This window comes from Equus przewalskii, unplaced genomic scaffold (assembly GCF_037783145.1).
Source record: "Equus przewalskii isolate Varuska unplaced genomic scaffold, EquPr2 ChrUn-13, whole genome shotgun sequence".
Taxonomy (NCBI): domain Eukaryota; kingdom Metazoa; phylum Chordata; class Mammalia; order Perissodactyla; family Equidae; genus Equus; species Equus przewalskii.
Window position 1 is genome coordinate 15,687,869 of NW_027228750.1, and position 7,382 is coordinate 15,695,250.

General features: G+C 39.7%; 1 long non-coding RNA gene across 1 annotated transcript in view; it reads right to left on the reverse strand.

Annotated features, from left to right (window-relative positions):
- The window catches only part of LOC139081576 (uncharacterized), an 87,390-nt gene extending 86,176 nt beyond the window's left edge, over nucleotides 1-1,214 (reverse strand). The window contains exon 1 of the long non-coding RNA XR_011536695.1: nucleotides 959-1,214. This is a non-coding gene — a long non-coding RNA (uncharacterized lncRNA). The remainder of the gene's footprint in view (nucleotides 1-958) is intronic.
- Between the last annotated feature and the right edge of the window lie 6,168 nt (nucleotides 1,215-7,382).

Consider the following 7,382-nt stretch of genomic DNA (forward strand, 5'->3'; position numbering starts at 1 on the left):
AAGTCCTTCCTCCAGTGACCCTACAGCACCCTTCACTGACAAACCATAACAACTTTCAGCCAGGCAACGGAGCCCAGCTTCCCTATCATAGAGCAGGCATTCAAGTGTGGGTTTGAGTTGAGAGGTAATACATTCATAGCTGGTGCACCATTCTTTATTTGTACCCACTGTCACACATCACATCATGCTTTAGAAATTGCTTGTTCTCAGCTCACTGGTTTTCTCTAACTTAGTTTCCACAAGAGCTTTCTTATCGGTTTAGCTGCCTTTGGTCTCCACTTCTAAATCTATAGAGCACTCTCAGATTGATTTCCCTAAACCATCAATCCACTTTGTCTTTATGCTTCTCAAAAGCCTTCAATGGACTCATATGGCCTAGAGTAGTGATCCTAAAGTTCTTAGGTATGAAAACCTCTTTGTAATATCAACAATTTTGTACAGATCACCACATGACACTAGTTTTACTATCAGAACATTTTAATTGAAAAAAATAGATGATAAAATGCTATAATAAATTTAGACATGTAACTTGTATATTTATATGTCTAAATATATATTTAGACATATAATTTGTATTTTTCTAAGTCAGATCACCTACAGACAAGTATAAACAGTAGCTCACATACATGTGAGAGACGAATCTATTCAGTGCCCGGGCTATGCTTGGTATGCATATGGCTCAGAGATCCCCTTACAATAATAACTCCAGGGTCCCCAAAGGTCTCAGGCCCACAAGTTGTGATCCACTAACCTAAAATCAATTCCAGTCCCTTCAACTCAGCATTGAACTTTTCAGAATCTGACCCAACCTACCTTTAGAACTATCATTCGCTGACTTCCCACATCTCTCCATTCAATTTGCTATAATCATTGTGCCCTGAACATATCTTAGGATACCCTAAGCCCTGGTTCCACCTTGAGAACATGACTTCATCCTTCCTTTTTATCCAAAACTTACCATTCTCCAAGGCCCACATTATATCCCTCTTCCACATTGCTTTTCTTGGCCACGGTAGCAGATGTGTCTGTAGATTCTCAGAAACTTCACTCCCTTTCTAAGCCCTCTCCTGTACAGAAGGGGATGAAATCCTGGAAACTGCACTTCCAGGCTTTTTTTAGCAGAGCTCGTTGGATTCTACCAATAAGGAACAGAACCGGAAGGCAGGTGAACATGCTGGTATTCCCCTGCGGCATCTGCGGGTAGATGAGTGGGTACACTCACGTGGCAAATGTGGTGTATGGTCAGAGGCACTCCCTTCTCTGTGCCGCTTTTGCACTCTGCATATAACTATCACATCACGTACCACATTGTACTATGGTGTTTAGTTTACCTGATTATTTCGCCCAGCAGACTGAGGACTCCCCAAGAATAAAATGATCCTCCTGAGAATCAGCCACTCCAATGTCTCAGACAGCTGAGCTCTTCAGTGGTAGCTCCCCTGTGACTCCTGCAGTTTCAGGTCTCCGGAAAGCCAGCACTCCCTAGCCCTTCCAACATTTGTGTGGGCCTCTAAGTCCCTGCATTAAACTGCTTTCTACTCAATCTACCTACATAGCCTTCACTCCTCTGAATTGCTATAAGGCCTTAACACAGTTGTTTACTGCTGTGCTCTGAGTTCTTTCTTCATATGTATTCAGATCATCTCCACAACTAAGCTTCTTAAAAAGACTGAGTTTTGTGTTTCTTTATGTACAATATAGCATCTTCCCTTGTAAGCAGTTTTTCAATAAATAAGTATTGATTTGATTTGATTTAACTAAATATAGGTATTTAATGAGATGATGGCATATCAGACTTATATCTTAGGAAAAATTAGATGGACTTTCAAACTGCCAAGTCAATACTTAAGAGTTTCAATGGTTTAGAACTTTTCAGTGTTCCTTTCTCTCCCATCCCTGTTTTGAATAAAGTTGCTGACTTCCATTCTAAGTATCTGCCAACATTCTTGAATGGACAACTTTGGGTCAGTTAGGCTGTCCCAGCACTTCCTGCTTTGCATCTTGGTCCTCAGCATTTCATAGTCTTCCACATGGTAAAGCTCCTTGCCTCTATCGGATTTTACCTAACTGTCCTGAATGGCTACCCTTCCCCACTTCTTTTTCTTTCTACCACCAGACATAAAATAATATTAAGAGATCCATTTTATTAAATGTGAAGAAGGATAAAGCTTTTACCCTTGAGCTACAAACACACCTTTTGCTGCTTCTGGAAATCTAGCTGTAGCGAGTTGAATAGCATTCCCCCAAATTCATGTCCATCCAGAACCTAGAATCTGACCTTGTTTTGAAGTAGGGTCTTTGCAGATGTAAAATTAGTTAATGACCTCAAGACAAAATCATTCTTGATTTAGAGTGGGCCCTATATCCAATGACTGGCGTGTTTATAATGAGAAGAGAGAATACAGAGAGACACAGGGGAGGAGGCCACAAAAGGATGGAGGCAGAGAGCAGAGTGATGGATGCTGCTAGACCAACAAACACCTGGGGCCACCAGAAGCTGGAGGAGGCAAGGAAGGATTCTACCCTAGAACCTTCTCAGGAAGCATGGCTCTGCTGACACCTTGTTTTAAGCAAGCCAGTTTGTGCTACTTTGTATGGTAGCCCTAGAAAACTGATACAATGGTATAGCTGGTATTTTTCACGTAAGTCAATACAGCCTTGTAGGCATAAATAAATATATTAAATTGTGAGAAACATCACTGTACATGCTGCGAAGCACGAAGTATTCTTAACACATACCCTCTACTGTCTTTTAGGACCACCTTCAGGAAAGTAAATAAAGCATCTCCTGGCGAAAGGACTTCCTGGCTAATAGTTTATTAGGAAAGTCAATTTGGCATTTGCCATTTAGAAGTTGCTTTCCAAGACAGAATTATCATCATAAAATTAAACTACTTTCCACCTTCTAGAGAGAATACTTTAGTCATTATTTAAAAACTTGAATTTTCAGTGAAGACATAATTCTGCTTCCCCTCTGGGGGTAGGACAGCTGAAAAAAACATTGCACAGCCCACAAGCATCCTTGCCCCTCCTCCCGAACTCATCATACTTCTGAGATTTATATTCTAAGGGGAGCGATAGAACACAAAGCCCCAGGCAGAATCAGCCACGCCCTGTTCGGTGCCCTCTTTGCACTCCATACGTAGCTCCATTTTATCACGCTATGTTGTTATTATTGGTTTACCTGACTGTTCTTCCCAAAAGACTGAGCACTCTACAAGGGCAGGAATGTTGGTAACTCATCCTCATCCTCCCGGGCCCTGGCATCACACTTGGCAACACTTGATGCCTGATAAATGCTCAGCTAATTAAACTGTTGACCTAGCTTTATTCATAACGGAATAGACAAATTTAAAACACATTGCTAAATTGCAGTCCTGAAATTGAACATTTATTCTCAAAGCAGATGCAGTAAATATATTATTATTTACAAAATGTATTTTATGTACCATCCCTTTCTCAAAAGAAAGCAGCAGAACTCAGCAATTAATTACCCAAACCTAATGAGGGGTATGTTCAGAAGTTACTGAAGCCTGGTAGTTATCAAAAGATCTAACAGCCTGGGTGATAGCAAGTTCAAGACATTTTTCCTCTTCATGTGCCATCCTCCCATAAAGCAGGTTTCAAGTATAATGATTATGTGTGGCTGAAGGACAAAGAGTTTTGCCTAGAAGTCAAACAAAGCCAGAGGTCAAATCTTCCAAATTCTCTGGCCTGGAGTCTTAAGCACATTTCACACCCCCTACATTTAAAATTGATAATGAATGTGTAAAAAATATTCTAAGGTGGCTCTAAAGTTTTTCTAAATCCTCAAAATTGCTATATAAAGAGACGACAGGCTATAGCTAGCATGCCTGTCTCTGAGAACATACCACCAGTCTAATTTTAGGCCACTGCTAATGGCTTTTAGAAGCAGATACTAAAAAAACAGCTTCAGACAAAATATCCTTGAAAGTGAAGAAATTGGGAGATTCAAGACAGGTATCCCAATAGAGAAAGAGTATCTAGAATCTTGGTCGCGGGAATTTGACTAAGAGTAGGGGCTTAAAGAAGAGCTCACACTTGCAGGTTTTCCAGTTTCCAGAAGGCAGCCTCTAAAACGGCCCCAGTGATCCCTGTCTCTTAACATTCATGCCCTTGTGTAGCCCCTCCCCTTGAGCGTGGGCTGGACCTAGAGAATGGTTTCTAACAACTAGGACATAGCAAAAATAATGGGATGTCACTTCTAGGATTAGGTTACAGAGAGATTGTGCCTTCCATTTTGGTCTGCACTCCTTCACTCTCTTCTCACTCACTAGTAGAAAGCTAGTAGAAAGAAAGCTAGTAGCCATGTTGTGAGCTGCCCTATGGAGAGTTCTATGTGGCAAGAAACTCAGGCCTTCTGTCCCACAGCCCACTAGGAACAGAGCCTAATCAACAACCACTTGAGGGAGCCTGGAAGATTCACCCCTATTTGAGCCTTGAGATACCGGTCACCCTGGCCACCATCTTGATTTTAGCCTTGTGAGACACCCTGTGCCAGAGGAATTCAGCTAAGCCACACCCAGATTCCTGACTCACAGAAACTGTGATATAATAAATGTATATTGTTGTAAGACACTCAATTTTAGGGTAATTGGTTACACTGCAGTAGGTAACTAATATATAGCTCAAATCCCATTTCTAGTATTAGGTACATCCTTACTTTTCAAAGCACATATCCTGAATTTTGTTTGTGTGAGGAAAGTACTCTGACTCCTTGGATGGAAGTACAGACCGCTCTCTTAGGAGCCAAGAACTTTTTCAGATACATAAACTGAAGGAACAAATCATTATAATCAAGGACTGGGCTATCTCCCCTCCAGAAAGGCCAATCAGGGAGAGTGTGGCAAAACTGACCTAATGGTAGTCTCCTTATGTCATGAAATCATAGGATCCAATGGATCCATAGGACCCATTCATTCATCATCTGATGACCATTAGTGGAAACAAAATTATTTTATTCTTTAAACATCTAACCAGAGTCATGCGTTGCTTAACAAAGGGGATATGTTCCGAGAAATGTGTCCTTAGGCGATTTTGTCATTGTGTGAGCTTCATAGAGTGTATTTACACAAACCTGGATGGAATAGCCTACTACACACCTAGGCTATAGGTACTAATCTTAAAGGACCATTGTCATTTATGCAGTCTGTCATTGACCAAAGCGTCATTAGGCAGTGCATGACTGTTCAGCGCGATGGTTTATATGAGAACTGGAAATCACCAAGAACTGCCTCTCCGTCTCCTCTGAAGCACTAGAGATACCCTCTCCGTGCACAAAATTGATACTAAGTACTTATTCTGTGAAGGAACATAATTGCCTGGCTGCTACGAGGCAACATTTTATTTCAGATTCTATTCATTGCTTACTCATTTCCCCAAACAATTTCCCTTGTGCTCAAAATTTCTAATACAATAGAGTACTTTATTAGATAATGTTTACTAATAAACCAAAGGCAAGGGTAACTATTAAAAAAGATGGAGTATTCAATTAGAACAGCTTAATTACAATGTGACTTTGAATAGAGTCCCAGCTTGTAATTTGATCTGATAGCAACGTCAAGCGTTTGTTCAAAATAAGACGTCACACATTTGGCTCTTTCCAGATTTAAATGGATGAGCTGGACACCACAGAGTTTATACATAGATTCTTGGTCTCTAGGCTTTGACAAATAATGCTTAGATTTCTATGTTTTGTCATGGGAAATACCATATTACGACACCCATTTAGAACATATATGCTTTTAGGTCCCTCGACTTCAGCTGCCATCATGAGGTTTTGTATTAATGGTTCTCAAGGAGGGGAAAAGATCAGAACTTGCCATTTGAGGTCTGTTCTTCATTCCCTTTTCTATTTTCCTTCTTTCAATGTACCAATATATCTAAAGTAGAAAAGACGCATGAACCCTTTCCCTCGGATCTTTTTTCAAGTTCTCCTTTTTAATGGATAGAATGTTCTGAAGACTCACTTAACTTCTCCCTCTCTCTCTATCAATCCTGACTGAGCCAGTCACACTATTAAATGATGACGTTGTCCAGCTGGAAGACTGAGCGGATGCCTGCTGTAATCTACAAACTTTCCATTAACCTGTCTCTTGGACAAATATTGAACAAATCACTAGCTACCAGATATTGGTGACTGCTGAAACACTGTTCAGGCTGTCATAAGACCTCACCTTTGCTTATTGATAATAATTTGTCAGGCCTCTCTTGACATTGTATTTTTGCTGTTATATCTGACAGATTTTTTTCCTTGAAATCTCATACCCTATTCAAAGAAGGAATAAATGATGTTTCATTCACATAAACTCTACTAAATTATTTACTACCTTATATAGGTCTATGACAAGTCTGACAAATTGAGGTGGAAATAATCTGGAAATTTTCCAAAGGAAAATATGAATTACATTGATATTTGGGAAAAAATTAACTCCTTAGATCTAAGTTATTTATTTTTTTCAGTTAAGTGCTACTACTTTGCCTCTGGTCAGATGGTCTGATCCCCAAAACACCAGGCTTTCACCCTACAATCCGTTCTCCAAATTACCACCAGAGAGATCAGTCCAAAATACAAATATTTTCTTATTTCTATACTTAGAATTCTTCAATGCTCCCTATTATCTTCAGGATAAGGTTAATATGCCTTAGAATGATATATAAGGCCCTTAATTACCTGGATTACCTGAATTCTACCAGCCTCTTTAGTCTCACTCTGTCCACTTCTCCCTTCACAGCCTGTTCTTCAGCCTCATGCAATTCTTTGCAGTCCTGACCTCGCCACATTCTCTCCCACTCTGTGCCTTAGGACTTTTGTTCCTTCCACCTAGGTCACTGTCTATCCTCTCAACTTTACCTTAGCGACCCAGCCCTACACCTTCTTCAAATTTCAGCTCTGGTAACTTCCACCTAGAAACTCCTTCATTTTTGCTTCCTATATCAGCTAAATATCCACCCTATTTTCTTACCTAGCATTCTATTCCAGCCTCTACCATCACATTTATCACACTGTCTGGTCATTGACAGTTTGTGTCTCTGAATCCTCAACTAATTGTGAAGTTCTGAGGACAGGTGTTGCATCTTAGTTTTTATTTTTTTTTTTTTGTCTGCAAAACAAAGTATCTGGAATATAGCTGACACTCAATAAACATTTTTTGAATTTTCTAGTATGTTTATAATCTCTCAGAAGTAGTTTTGGGAAAAGATCTTTCTTTTAAGAGAATGATAAGAGAAAAAAGCCATAGCAGGACAAATTATTCAGAAATTGCCATTTATATGGTCCTATAAAATGAGTATTTGTAAACTTTGGGAAACAAATATCCCATGAAACTTTGAATGAATCAGTTGTTGTCTTGCCAATCAAA